General features: G+C 43.2%; 1 non-coding gene across 1 annotated transcript; it reads right to left on the reverse strand.

The window, feature by feature from the left end:
- Positions 1–9439: 9439 nt before the first annotated feature.
- On the reverse strand, positions 9440–9509 carry trnam-cau. The gene has a single exon. It is a non-coding gene; the product is annotated as a tRNA-Met (tRNA).
- Between the last annotated feature and the right edge of the window lie 6521 nt (positions 9510–16030).

The raw sequence follows: 16030 nt of genomic DNA on the forward strand, positions 1-16030 counted from the left end.
TGGGGCGGACATCCCAAGGGGCTGGACAGTCGGGGATTTTGGTCCTGAGCAGAGGGCAGGGAGGGTAGGAGTGTGGTCGAAGAGGAGGGTCTTGAGACCTTCTGCTCAAGTCTTCTGGTGGAAGACTTCACGAGACAACATGTCACAATATGAGTGGTAATTGGAGAAAATCTAGAATTTCACAGGAAGCAGCCAAAGAGAAAGGCCTTTTATGCATGGAAACCCATCCCAATGTTGTGATTCAGCGTTGATATCCATAGCTGTCGACACCAGTGACTGAAAAGGAGATTCTACAGAAGTCAACGTTATATTAAACGTATCTTTGCTGATGTCAACCTTGATCCTGATTCAAGAACATTCACTAAGAGAAATAAAAAAGCAGAAAAATGCTGAGTATCTCATGTCCATGACTCATTTTACCTCCCACCCAACACTCGAACTAGATTACTATTATCAGCCAGGACCACCACCACAACAACAACTTGCATTGATATAGCGCCCTTCACCCTTCACCCTAGGGTAGAGTCCCGGAACACCAGGTGTCATTGGCTTCCGCCAGGTGACACATCAGAGGGACACTCCAGCCTCCTCCATCGAAAACGTTCATTTGGGGCTGGGGAGGGGGAAGAGGAGTCATTCTGGAAAATTCTTCACTTGCTCGTGAAAAAAGTCAAGCAAGCTCGAGGTGAGGCCAACTTCCCTAATGAGAGCCTCTCTAATTGCTAGGTAGTGGAGCGGTATCATTTTGTAAAATTAACTAAAGATATGGTTTGGTATTTCCCTGTCCTGAATTATATCATTATGAGAAACAGTTCACTAGTGAATATCTCTGGCTATGTTCTGCAATTGAACAGTGCAGGAAGTGACACGTAGAGATTTGTAAAATTCGGGTCATCTGCCTGGTCTTGACGGTCTCAGTTTCACCGCCAATGGCGATCAGTAGATGGATGGCACCTTAATCGAGGGGGGAAACTATAGACATATTTTACTTCAGTGAATGTGTAACAGAGTCCACGTAAACAAGTTCTGAGCTGATCAATCACTTCTTTGCTGCCAAATTCCTTGCAGTTATTTCCTGTGGACTTAATGGATAATGGATATGTGATATGAAGTTAAAGGAAGGAATAGATTTCTTCGAGCTTATCATTGGGAAACTTGTGAAGGGAAGTTCCCTGCAACTTTAAAGTGCAAAGTTCACATGGCTTGAACTTCAATATACTTCAGCCCTGTTAGTAACCACAACATATATATATATTCACAGAATCTGCTTTTCTACTGGTGACTTTAAAAAGCAGCAAACATTTGTGTAACTTGGATCAAAGTCCAATTGCATCCTTGTTGGAAATAAGTTGAAAGAAATCCTGAGCACTTTTTTTAATAGCTCAGTGTGGTATTGAACCATATAGAAAAGGCGGGTGTTTCTCACATAGCTCAATTAGCTACTTGCAGAGTAGCATTGACCGAAACCTGAGAAGAGATTGTTACGATAACCAGAATGGAGTATAGCGCTGGGAGTGGGGCATAACCGAGAACTGGAACAGGCTATATATAAAAATAGCTCCCCGTAAAAAAATCATCAAAAAGGTAAAATTTTTACAAATCTTAGACAGTGCACACAATGCAGTGGGAAAAAATGATGTCAGTCATACATAGGTGAAATGTGTGTCAATACTGTGAACACTGGGGATTCCTGAAGCTTAGTACTTAGAGCACTTGCCTCGCAAGCGAGAGACCTGGATTTGATTCCCGGCAGGGCGAAACGATGGACAAATTTCCTTACTCCCCATGCTTCTATTTACCTAGAAGCAATTAGGAACCCCACTATTAGTCGACTTGGCGGATCGCGTTTCCGGGAGTCTAATTCCTTCAAAATAATAATAAATTGGTCACTCAATCCACGGCTGTTTGTGGGATACTGCTGTGCGCAATTGGCTGCCGCGTTTCGGCATTACAGACAATTCACTTTACAGTATATTCTGTGAAGCGTTTTGAGACATCACGAAGACAGGATTTTATTGTAAGATGGAGTGACTGTATTTGTTGACAAATGTATCATAGCTGTTTGCTCTACGGCTAGGACACTGTAACCCATAAAACTAGCTGATGAAAGATTGTGTGTTATAGGATGAAATAACTATTTGACCCATTTTGATGAATAGATTTAATCAACAACACACCTGTGAATGTATTATGTTTCATGCGAATAATATAGGTTCCATATCCTATTCGTTACATCGCTGCACTGTATGAGATTTTATTATTATTGTGAAACCTTGGTCAAGGGCTATAGTGCAAGATAGATACAAGTGGGAGTGAGGGTCAGATATTCCCTCAGTAGTGATTAGATAATAATAATAATTCTTGCATTTGATATAGCCCATTATCACATCTTCGACACATCTCAGAGTACTTCACAGAATATACTGTGAAGTGAATTGACTGTATGTGTATCTATTGACTGTTGTAGATTTTAAGGACAAGAGTCCATCTCTGATTGATTGGAGACCTGATGACCTGGAAGATGGCTTTGTTTTGTTGCTGGAAATCAGTGTATTGCACTTCCGGTTAGAGCGGGTCCACATTAACTCTGAGGCAAGCACACGATAAAGCGGGGCATGGTCTGTTGAAGAACTCTATAATGATGTTTCCTTGTAATAACGATGATCTTGTGTTTGATATAGCGCCAATAAACATCTCACAAACTGTATTTAAAGGGTAACGACCCTGCATTCATTGGCCAATGTGCCCGAGAAGATACTTTCCTGGAGGAATGTTACATTGGTATGATACGTTAATCCGAGAGGTAGTGGGGAGCAACACCATGGAGGGCTTCGAAGGTGAGGACCAGGATCTTGAACTGTATCCTCTGTGTGATGGGAAGCCAGTGGAGTTGGGCAAGGATAATAATAATAATAATAATAATCCTTGCATTTGATATAGCGCTTTTCACGTCGGGAGGACGTCCCAAAGCGCTTCACAGAACACTGTAAAGTGAATTGACTGTATATTTGTGGGTGAACGCGATAGGGTCACGGAGCCGAGTGCGGGAGAGGACACGGCTGCAGAGTTCTGGTTGATCTGCATCCTGTGGAGGGAGGAGTTGGGGAGGCCGACAAGCAGTGAGTTTGCATAGTTGAGCCTTGATGTAGTGAAGACGTGTATGAGGTACAAAAAGAGAAGTACCTCCTCCAGATTAATTTGTCATTCAACTTGTGACTGTCTTCTTTATTTGGTCAGCCAGATGTCTCCCAAGTGAGGGAACCCATCACCAAGATTACGAAAATCCAGATTGAGAGTTCCGCCTATCTATTCCACATAGAAATGTTCCCGTTTCTGGAAAGGAATGGACTCTCTCTCCCTGTAGGGAATAATAATAATAATCCTTGAATTTGATATAGCGATTTATCATGTTGAGAGGATATCTCAAAGCGTTTCACAGGATTTACTGTGAAATGGAGTGACTGTGTATTTGGAGGCAAATATAACAGCAATGTCCCACAAACAGCCATGGAGTGAGTGACCATTTTTTTATTTGGGGGATTATTGGCCAGGACACTGGGAGAAACTCCCTTCTCTTCTTGAATAGTGCCATGGAATCTTTCACATCCACCTGAACAGGCAGATGAGACTTTGGTTTAAGGATGGCACCTCCGACAATGCAACACACCCCCAGCACTGCATTGGAGTGGCATCTTAGACTATGTGCACCCTGCTTATTTAATTCTGGAAAGCATTAGGTTAGTTGCTGGAGTTTAATCAACTAAAACCACATAGCTTGCCACTGAGAGCACTATCCACCAAGGAGGATAGTCATTAGAAAGTCAAGATTGTTTGTAAGACTTTGCTGTGTACAAAATAGCACTCATGTTCATCGACAGCAGCCTCAGCATGTGAACAATTATTTTGAAGCGTTCCGAGAACTTTTTTGTGGTTATAAATGACTGCAAAAAAACTTCTAGTGTAGTGAATAATAATAATCCTTGCATTTGATACAGCACTTTATCACATCTTTGAGACGTCTCAAAACGTTTCACAGAATATACTGTAAAATTAATTGACTATTTTGTGGGCGAAACGGTGCAGCCAATTGCGCACAGCAGTGTCCCACAAACGATCGTGGATTGAGCGAACAAATTATTTTATTCATTTATTTTTCTGAAGGGATTTTTACCCTCAGAAAACCGATCCATCGTTTGACTAACACGCGGGTTCCTGCTTACTGATAGGTATGTGTGGAGTAAGGAAACTTGCCTAAGGTTTCGTCCTGCTCTCGAATTGAACCCTGGCTTGAGAGGCGAGTGCTCTAACCAATACCCATTGAATTGGCTACTTCAGGCCCTTGTAAAATGCTGCTCGTTATCAGTCATTGACAATATTTACTGTAAAACACTTTGAGACCATGTGTTTCCGTCTTAGTGGGTCAAAATGCTATCCCACGTAGCTCAAAGCAGAAGTGTTTAGAGTTTTTCCATTTTGTGCTGAGTTAGCTGATCGAAGCGAGGGTAGCATAGTGTCAGGCTGCTACAATTAGCCTCAATGACCACTGAGGGAGGGAGAAAATAAGTCCATCATCTGCTTCTGAGCTCTATCCAGTGACCATTGCTGGAATGTTTGTACATCAGATGAGCATAGGCGTGTTTATTCATAGGTGAATATCCTGCTGGTGTTTCCTGTTTAGGAGCAGACATGAAGTATGGATAATTCAGCAACTGGAGGTCTATGGTCCCAGCACTAGCACTGTGCCCAGCTACAAACAGTGCCTTCGGTGTAGGAAAAGTAGAACATTTTTGAAATGAGAACAAGGGCAGTTCACTTTGCCTTGTAAATTAATGCTGCAGGTCATTTTCATCCATTTTCCTCCATTGGAAAAACACTTAATCATCTGTAGCCTTTACCCTCTTACTATTGGCTGCAACAGAAATCTGTTTACCTCGCTCTCTAGGTGTCATCTTTAGCAGGAAATTACTTATGAGAAGCTCTGAAATTCCATCCCCCAATCACTCCGCCTCGCCCCCTCCTTAGCCTCCTTCAAGTCCCACCTCAAAACCCTCCTCTTCGACCATGCCATCGGTCATCCTCCCTGACAGCAGCTTGGGTCCGAAATGCTGTGCACTGTCCAGTGCCTTGGGACGTCCTCCTGACGTGAAAGGCGCTATACAAATGTAATCTTGTTGTTGCTGTTGTGTGTGAATGAGTTGTGAGTATGAAAGTGTGAATGAGTGTGAGTGTGTGGGAGTGTGTGTGTGTGTGTGTGTGTGCAGGGAGGGGGGTTGAGATCATTAAGTACAGAGAATTGCCACACACTGGATCAGTCAAAACAACACCGGTTAATAAAATCAACTTCTGACACCCACTGAAATGTGATCCAACCCACAAAGTCAAAAACGTTCCAACCTCATGCCTTTATGATCAAGTCACCAGTTGCCTATTTAACTCAAGGGAAGATGAGTTTTTTTCCATCAACTTTGACCAGACAGGGCAGCATAAGGGGATGTGGTGTGCAATTGTGGCTCAATAAGTGCATGATTGAAACTCATTCAGAAACTTTAATAAGTACGTTTTCCACATTCCACATAGGACCACAAGTCGCGTGGATAGAAATGGAAAGCAGTTTTCACTCAAAAAGAAACTGACTAATTGAATGTTTTTTTGGGGTCGGCCAGCAATCCGTCACTCCTCATTATGCTTAGGGTATCCAGACCAGACACCAGTGTTCCACCCACGTATTCAGTGGAAATTCCCCTTTCATCTGGAGTGCAGCCCTCTCTCCTTTGGAGAGATGCACCCTGCTTATCTGATCCAGGAAATATTTAGACGTGGGCTGGTGAGAACCAAGGTGAGAGAACGCTGCAGGAGTTTAACCAGCTGAAACCACCCAGGTCTTGATGGCTCAGAGGAAACATTTCCAATCTTATTCAGGAGTGAAATACAATGGAGCCCTGTTACAACAGTGTTCAGGTTTAATTAAATAACAACAGGGCATGGCAGTGGCTTGGGAAGTTCTCCTGCCGTGAAAGGGTTAATAGAGTGCAATTTGTTTTTGTTCTTGTGCGCTGGCCCATTCCTAACATAATAAAATGACGCAAAGCAGCAAGTAACAACACAACAGCTACAACAACAACAGCAAAATACATTTATAGAGCGCCTTTCACGTCCCAAAGCGCTGAACAGTCAGGTGTCGGGGCCCGAGCATGGGGGAGGGGTAGTGTAGGGGTGAGGGAAGGCAGAGAGGTGGGAGGGAGACTAAAGGCACGGTCGGAGAAGGGTCTTGAGACCGGCTTTGAAGGAGGCAAGGGAGGAAGGGATGACCTTAAAGGCCAATTTGCATGTATATAGTGTCCCTCGTGCAGGGTCACGTCCCAGAGCGCTTAGCAGGAAGTGAACATTGGCGGCAATCTGATGACCTTGAAGTCTACCATTTTGATGTTAGAGATTGGCCAGCACAGTGCAACTGCACTATAATCAGCTTTGCATGATAATGAAGAAGAGGCTTCTCTGGAACTCCATCCCTCTGACGTGTCCACTCCCTTGCCTCCTTCAAGACCTGGCTCAAGACCCTCATCTTCGACTGTGCCTTCAGTCACTCTCCTACCCCTACCTTCCCCATTCTCCACCCCTCCTGATCCCAACCACCAGCTCGGATGTGGACCCCTGATTGTCCAGCGCTTTGGGACATCCTCCTGGTGTGAAAAGCACTATCCAAATGTAATTTTGTTGTTGTTCACAGTACTTAGCTTTTCCGCTTTCTCCCCCCTTCCCCTTCCCATCACGATTGAGAGCTGCTGTAATTGAAATTGATTGAAATACTCTGTCCAGCGCCTTGGGACGTCCTCCCGACGTGAAAGACAGTGTACAAATGTAATCTTGTTGTTGTTGTTGTCGCTATCTTTTGCAATCTCAAACTCAATAGAAAATGTCATTTTAAGATTAATTTTGGGATAATTGCTTGTTATTTGACACCTTTTCTGACTGCGTAGGTCATTATCTTTTTTATCTCCTTTGCTTCCAGCGAATATTCTGTATGTAACAAGCATTTTTGCTGCTTATCAAACAATGGAATGTAAACTTTTGACAACTTTAACAACAATTTAATAACTTTTAACAATAATACTCTGACAATAATCGCTCTATATTAATTTGATATTTGCATAGTTCCATAATTCCACTACCACCCATCCCCATGGCTTGTTGAACAAGCTTGTCAACCTAGTCTCATAACACATGGAACTATGAGAGTTTTTGCCTCCCAGTCACCTGGAGCTGTCTATCCCACTTAATAATAATAATAATAATAGTAATAATAATAAGCCTTGCATTTGATATAGAGCTTTATCACATTGTCAAGACATCGCAAAGCGCTTCACAGGATATATTGTAAAGTGGATCTGACTGGATATTTTATGTTATTGTCCTGTAAAGGTCCTCCCACCTTCAGGCAGATGTCCGCCAGATAGCTGATGAGGAAACTCTGAGGTTTGGGGCAACAACTGCTGGAAGGCTCTATCTGGAATCCGAGTTCGTGAACATGCGTTTGTGTGTGAGCACCTGGAATCTGCGCTGGGTGATAGCCTGCATGGGTGGGGGGTGGTGGACCTATATAAATGCAAGTTGTTGTTGTTAGAATCCACCTCAATTGGCTTGCACTACTGTTTAAACTCTGTGATGATCAGGACAATGGGAAGAAAATTGTGTCTGATCTGCGGACAATAAAATGGTCTTAGCGCTCTCACGCATTTCATACTGAGCTGTCTAGCCCACCAGGAAGCTGGCAGGGAGTTCCTGGTACCTACCATCCACCTTGAGCGGGCTCAAACCTGCATTTGTTGGATGTGAAACAACCAATTATCATCCTTGGGAAGTAAGCGGGGTCTCCTTGGAGCTGAACTGGTTCCCAGGTGACATGCTTGGCCAAGGAATGTTGGAATCGAGTGGCGGTCTCTAATATGGTTCCAGAAGCAGGCAGGTCCGCAGTATTCCAGGGCACTGCTGATGACAGCACAGCCAGCCTGGCTCATTGGCAGGACTTGGATGATGGATGGCAGATATCCTATGAGCTTCACAGTAAGTTACGTTATTTTGCAACCACTTGCTGTGGTTCTGCAATTGTCCTGAATCAGTGTCGAAAAAACATTGCAGTGTTTTGGAAACAAGTTTACTTCTCGACCGTGCAGTGACAGCAGCTGGTAGCGATATGTTGTGAACTTTTGGAATTTCTCATGAACGCATTATTTATTTGAAAGGCACGCAATAGCTGATGGTAAAGATTGAAGGTGTCGAAATGATTATGTGCTGCCGTACACTTCGTCTTTTTAGCCTGACTGCATGCTCGCCTCTGAGTCAGAAGATTGTGGGTTTAAGCTCAGGACTTGGCTCACACTCAGTACAGTGTCAGGGGATGTACTGCATTGTTGGAGGAGTGGTTGTCTGACGGAGGTCCAGTCTTTGTGTTCAGGTGGATGTCCAAGATGCCACAACACTATCAGAAAAGAGAAGGGAGTTTCTCTGTCCCAGTGTTCTGGCCATCGATCCCCCCGATAAAATTGGTCATTGATTTCAGGTCTATTTCGGGGACGTCACTAGGCGCAAATTGGCTGCCGCGTTCGCCTCCAAAATACACAGGCGCTACACTTTGCAGTGCATCTGCGAAGTGATTTGGGACATTGCCCTGACGTGAAAAGCGCTACACCAAATGCAAGGGTTAATATTCTTACTATCATTGCTGCACTTTGCTGATATTCTGCAACTTCCTACAGTGAGCAACTCTTCCTGGAAACAATGCCAATATCAGGACATTTCGATGTTCTTGACAGTGGAGCCATAACTCCACAAAATACATGCAAACTGCACATAGTAATTTGACATATATATCGATGCACCCCCATCTCAATGCCCTCCCTAAATTATGTGCCCAATCTAAAATTCACCTTTCCTCTGTAAAGCACAGAATTTCAAGCTGTTTGCAGACATATTTGGAACGCTTGCCTCACACAGTATTTATTCTCTTTGAGCAAATTAGGGATTTGTTGAATGAAGCTTAGCCTACATTTGCCACTTAAGCTCCCAGATTCATTTCCTCCCAGTTTTGTTCAACCAAGCTATTATGTGAACTTTGAAAGTAGAAGGTTATCTTACGGGGAGATTGAATTTTTGCCAAATATGTACAAGTCAAATCTGGCATTGTCTGATCAGTTCCTTAAGAAGATCAAGTTTCAGCTTCATTTTTGTTATAATACATAATCCTTGCATTTGATATAGCACTTTTCACGTCTTCTAGGCGTCTCAAAGCACTTCACAGAATATGATTGTACATTTGAACTCAGCAGCCAATTGCACACAGCAGTGTCCCACAAACAGCCATGGATTGAAGTGACCAATTTACTATTTATTTTCTTGAGGGATTATTATCAGGCGTGTGAACTAAGGAAACTTGCCCAAGGTTTTACTCTGCTGGGAATTGAACCCAGGGTTTCTTGCTTATGAGGCAAGTGCTCTGTCCACTGAGCTACTTATTGAGGAAGTCCTTTTATAGCTATTTATTTACCACAGCGCGTGTGGTCTCTGTGATGATCAGAGAAATATCTTACAGCCACGAATGATTCAGAGGAAAGTACGATGACAATGCGATGAGGTGGATAGACATTTGTTTTGTAAGGGTATCCAGGGGTATGGGGAAAGAGCAGGTCATTTCAATGCGCTCTGAGTGTGAGGACAAGCTGGTGTTGCTGTAATTGGAGTTGAGGTACAGATCAGCCATGATCTTATAGAATGGCAGAACAGACTCAAGGGGCTGAATGGCCTACTCCTGTTCCTATGTGTTATTGAAGTTCTGACAGCATCTCCTATGCTTCCGTTTTCAGACATTTGTAGACTAGGCCATGTTTAGCCCCAAAATGAGAATACAAGTTGTGTGTTGGCAAAATTCCAAGTGCATTGTAATGTAATATTGCTAAGTCAGTCAATAAAAAATGAGTCCTAGAATATCAACAAGATATGTTTACATGTATCTGAAAATCCTCCTGTTGCATAATACCTGTATTTTATACTAATGCAACCTCAAGATATTCAATCGTGACCTATTAAACCTTTAACATATTATTGTTTATGTGTTGGGCTGAACATAGTATGAGTAATCGATCCGACAGTAATTTGGGCAGTAGCAACAACAACTTCCACTTATATAGCGCCCTCCATGCAGGGTAGCGTCTCAGAGCGCTTAACAGTGGCGGAGCCTGACTTTGAGCTGGGGGGAGGCAGAAGGTGGCCGTAAGCACGGTTGAACAGGAAAGTTTTCAGGCAGGACTTGAAAGAGGGGAGAGAGGGGGCAAGGCAGAGGGATTGAGGGAGAGTGTTCCAGATTTTTGGGGCGTATTGGCTAAAAGCACAACCTCCAATGGTGGGGCGGAGGGTTCGAGGGGCGAGCACGAGACCGGTGCCAGTTGAGCTGAGGCGCCGGTGGTGGATTGGGGAATGAGGCGGTCGGAGAGGTAGGGAGGTGCCAGGGAATTAATGGATTTGAACATGAGTGTGAGGATCTTGAAGTCGATCCATTCGGTAATGGGGAGCCAATGGAGCCTGGGCCACAACTGGTGGAGATAGCATGCTAGTGTGAGAGATTAGAGGGATCGAGGGGGGATTTCTTGAGTGATGACAGCGGTTTTCAGGGGGAGTGGAACAGAACCTGAAGAGAGAGACTGGTTGACTGTGTCAGCAAACAAGGGGGAAGAGAAGGGGGAAATTGAGTGACCAGCAGTTGGGTGGAGAGGAGGTCGAGATAGCAGGTGATGAACTTCCTCTTTGTTTGTGTCAGTACTTCTCAGATCTCACTTATACGTAAAATGGGATTAAATCTTCCTCCTGAGGCCAAATTTCTCACACAAAGTATTGCAGGTGGGTCACTGCGGGAGGTTCTACCTTCCGTAAATCTAAATGCCATTCAGTGTTTACCGATAATTGTTCACAGGTTGATGGAAAGGGGTCAGTGACAATCTTCAGTAATGCACTTCCTTTATGGAAACTTCGCTAACTAGATCAACAACTTGCATTTATGTACGCGTAAAGTCTTGGAGCACTTTACAGAGGCAGAGTCACAGGCCGAGCAAGGGAGGGTGACTGTAAACGTGGTCAAAGTGGTAGGTTTTAAGGTCAGACGTAACATCGGATAGGCTGCAAACTGATGTCACGTCAGACGTGAATGAAATCTAAACAAGCTCTTCAGAAATGCTTGTTTTGGGTTGAGTCGTCAAAGTCAAGATTTTTTGCTTTACATTTTTTGATTAAAATTTTTTTGGGGGAAAAAATCCAAAACCAATATCCAATTCCTGCATTGGCTTGTGCCGTCTTTGGGAAAGATGCAAAAAAATGCATCCAAATGCTTAAAGGTTTTACTTGGCATTAGAGTCAGATTCGGACAGCACCTTGGCACGTCCTCCTGACATGAAAGGCGCTATACAAATGTAATTTGTTGTTATTTGTTGTTTTTTTATATACCTTTCGTAAGGTCCTTTGTTCAGGTGTTAAGGATTCCTTGGCACTACTCATTAGAGAAGGGAATTTCTCATGGTCTCCTGGCCAACAATTCCCCCATTAAGTGGTCATTCACTGCATAGCTGTTTGTGGAGCATTGCTGTGCTCACCTTGTCTTCTGCGTTCGCCAACAAAAACACAGACCCGCACATTACAGTAAATCCTGTGAAGCACTTTGAGACGTTTCAACGACTTGATAAGACACTACATCAGATGTAAGGATAATTTATTATTATTATAGACACAGTCGCTACAATTACAGTAAGATCCTATGAAACACTTGAGACGATGTGCTATATAACTTGCAATGATTATTATTATTATTGATATATTCTTAAATATATGACTGCTAAATGTCTTGCTCTGGAACCATATGACTATTCGAAAGGCGAAATAGTGTGCTGTTTGACAGCACTACGAAATTTGGGTTTTCCCTCACATAAGAAATCGATTGAAGTGCCACTTGCAGTTTGCTTCAATTGGCAAAAGGAGTTCAAATTCACTCTCAAGATTACAGCAGCATTACTGAGAAAAGAATCCGATCCTTTTATCTTCTGATCATCTCCTGCTGACATTGTGAAACTTTACGTGAAACTAATTTCAATGTTCTCTCTCTTGAAAGCTGCAATTATTTTGACCTTGGGGGCTTTTCTTGCAGTCATTTGCTAAATGCAAGTAATGAAAAGCACCTGTTACCAGAAGAAAGAAAGGATTATTTGCCTCTTTTATTTCTGTCCTTCCTTCCCTGAAGTCTGTGTGTATTTCCTGGTGTATTCTACAGTTATCAACCTACTTGATGGCAATGTGTGCTTGTTTTGGTAAGACTGAACACTCCCCAATTGAAAACAAATTCTCCTCTGTCGTCACTGGCCTCCTCTTCTGTTCTGAACCTCACCCTCTCTGTAAATTTCCTGACCCACAAACATGGCCACCACCCTCGAACTCATTACCACTCACGGCCTTGACAGCTCTGACCTGCCCACCACAGACAAAGCCATCTCAGACCAGTCCCTCATCCCCTCTTACAAGCCCACCTTTTACCTTCCAGCCGCTACCACTCCTCCCTCCCTACCCTCCTTTCACCTGATTACTCTCTTCTCAACCACCTCTCCCAGATGAAGCCCTCCACCTGCTGCCTCGACCCCCTCCCCACCCACCTGCTGGTCAGCCAGCTTCCCCCACTTCCTCTCCCTGCTGTTGCCCGACACAATAGGTTCTGTTCCTCTTCCCCTTAAAACCACTGTCATCACAACCCTCCCCCAAAAAAACACCATCGACCCCTCCAACCTCACAAATTATTGTCCCATTTCCAACCTGCCCTTCCTTGCCAAAGCTTTGGAATGAGTTGTCGCTAACTAGCTTTGCTCACACCTCTCTCTTCACTCTCTCCTCGAGTGACCAGTGCTCCCTCTGCCTCCTTGACCCCGCCAGCCTCATCCGCCACCTCTCCTCCATCATCCACTTCAGTGGTACTCACCAGCCTGATTCGAGTCCTATCTAACAAACTGCCTTCACTTTGTCTCTTCAAATGGTTTGTCCTCGCGCCCTACCTGCACCTGTGGCGTAGCCCCAGGGCTGACCCTCCTTATTCCGCCTCTTGGTTGTCCCTGCCTACAGTCACAGCTACGTTTTTCTTATTGCCTGGGGTACCTGGGTGTACAATGGGTCCTGTAGATGGCTGCACTTCAGCTCTTTGAAGCCCAGCAATGTCTCTGCCTCCTGCTCTGCTGCTACACCATCTCCCTGACCTTCCAGAGGGTTAATTTTAAGCTGAAACGTGGGGCTGATGGGCTGCATTAAAGATGTCACAATTCTTAGTGTTTGCGTGGAACAAGCTGAACTTTCATTGCTGTTCGAAATCGGAATGCGAATGAACATACAATGACCTCACTGAGATGGCTGTGGCATTCAAGAAGTGTTCAGATTCCTTATGTGTAAGACTGCATGACAGCCCACAATGACTGGCAATGCTTGCTTTTAATATCGACAGCCTCAGACAGTGAAGCTTCCTCTTTCATTAAAGAATGTGCTTCTTCAGGGTGAAGTAATCTGTAATTGTATGCAAATAAACCTTAGCAGGATTCCGGAGTTGGTAATGGACAGAGGAGATAAAAATAATAATAATAATAATCCTTGCATTTGATTTGGTGCCCTATCATGGTTTCTAGACGTCTCAAGGAGCTTCACAGAATATACTGTCAAGTGAATTGACTGTATATATTTTGTGGGTGAAATGCAATAAAAAAAAATTTTTTATTTTACAATAAAATGTTTTTTGTTAGGCTACCTGTTCAGGTAAATATGCCACGGCAATCCTCGAAAAAAGACGGGATTTCTGCCGATGTCTGTGCTAACCTCGCCTCTGCTTTTTTTTAATCATTTAATGTTTTGCTAACTTGTTTGGGATTTCTCCTGAATGGTCAAGAATGGTAATTCACTGTTTAACATCTTGTCAGGCTTCTTCTTTCATAGGGTCTTCCAGTGACCACTGAAAATGGATGGATGACTTACCACAACCTATTACTCCCACTGTGCCCTACCTTCAGTCATTGGACAAGCCTTCAGCCATTCTGCCTCTGCTATCTGCAGATCAGTCAATTCACTTCATGACTGTTTGTGGACTTTGCTGTGTTATAGGTTGGCTGCCAACCTTGCCCACAGATACACAGTCACAACACTTTACAGTAAAAATCCTGTGAAGTGCTTTGAGATGTTTCAATAAGACGCTATCTCAAATGCAAGGCTCATTATGATTCATGTTTTGTCAACAGTTAATCATCCCGGAGTTCCTCTGCCTTGCCCCCTATCTCTCTCAGTATGTTCAAAACCCACCTTATATAATTCATCTCACCAACTATGCTTTTGGCCAAGTTCCCTTTCTCTCCCGTCACCGCCCCCATCCCACACACAAACTGGGCCCCAGTCAGTTGTACAAAGCACTATGATGATGTCCTCTCAAAGTGAAAGCTGCTATGTAATTGTGGTGGCTCTCAGGGTTACTAACACGTCTGTGTGAATCACCAAGACCTCTCCTGATCTTATGTGAAGATGAATAACAAGCAGAGGATTAAGAGCATTCAAAAAGATCTGGATATATTAACTCAATTGACGAAGGAATGGCTGAATATTAACATCACTGCAGATTAGTGCCATTTAATGTACACCAAAACAAACTACTTATGTGCACAATGACAAAGGTACATTAATCCATTACACCCAGAATGATTCTAGGCGTAATTAATCATTTGCTAAGGGTTTTAGAGTTTCACCTGGTGTCTTGGCAAGCAGTCATGCAGAAATATTCACTTCATGACTATTTGTGGACATCGGCATGCAACAGGTAGCCAAGTCCCAGGCAGCATTTGAAGTGACAATTTAGTAACTCAGTTAATCAAATATTAGGTTGCACCTTCTGTGAGTTTGACAATAAGTTGAAGGAAACTCTTCTATTTTAGTAGTCATCACTGGCAAGAGATCATGGGAATCAGCTTCTTGGTTTTCCTTGGTTGTTCTCTAAAGCCCTCCCAATCCTCAGGTTTACTGCTCTTTTTGGCAGTATTATAGGCCTCTTCTTTTAATTTTATACTTTCCCTAACTTCTCTAGTTAGCCAAAGTTGAACCACTTTTTCTGTGGTATTTTTATTTTTCAAGGGAATATACGATCACTGGGAATTTTGTATTATATCTTTAAACGTTTGCCCTTGCTGATCTACCATTATACTTTTAAATCTAATTTCCCAGTCTATTTTAGTCAAATCTTCTCTCATACCTGCAAAGTTGACTTAATTTAAATTTAAGACTCTTGTTTCGGTTCAACTAGCACTCTCTAACTTAATGTTAAATTCCATCATGTTATGGTCACTCTGCCCTAGAGTAGCCTTAACTCCCAGATTGCTGATTAACCCTATTTCGTTGCACAGAACAGGATCTAGGATCGCCTGTTCCCTGGTTGGTTCCTCGGCATATTCTTCTAGAAACCTATCTCTAATGCATATAAACTCATCCTCTAATTTACTTTTGCCAATTCGGTTTTCCCAGTCTATATGAAGATTGAAATCACCCACTATTATTGTATTACCCTTGTTCCATGCTCTTCCATTACCTGATTAATATCCTGCCCACTATTGTAACTGCTGTTTGGGGGTCTATAAACTACTCCCACTAGTGTTTTCTGCCCCTTGTTGTTTCTTACCTCCACCCATACTGACTCTACATCCTAATTTTCTGATTTAAAATCCTTCCTCTGTACTGTTTTTATCTCATCCTTTATTAACAGGGCTACCCCCGCACCACCTCGTTTTCCACATTGCCTATCGTTCCTATACGTCGAATACCCCGGAATGTTTAACTCCCACCCTTGGTCTCCCTGTAACAACATCTCAGTAATAGCCACTAGATCGTACCCATTTATCTCTATTTGTGCATTTAATTTGTCTATCTTGTTACGAATGCTTCTTGCATTCAGATATAGCGGATTTAATTTTGACTTCTTACTATTTTCCCTATT

This window comes from Callorhinchus milii, unplaced genomic scaffold (genome assembly GCF_018977255.1).
Source record: "Callorhinchus milii isolate IMCB2004 unplaced genomic scaffold, IMCB_Cmil_1.0 Scaffold10, whole genome shotgun sequence".
Classification (NCBI taxonomy): domain Eukaryota; kingdom Metazoa; phylum Chordata; class Chondrichthyes; order Chimaeriformes; family Callorhinchidae; genus Callorhinchus; species Callorhinchus milii.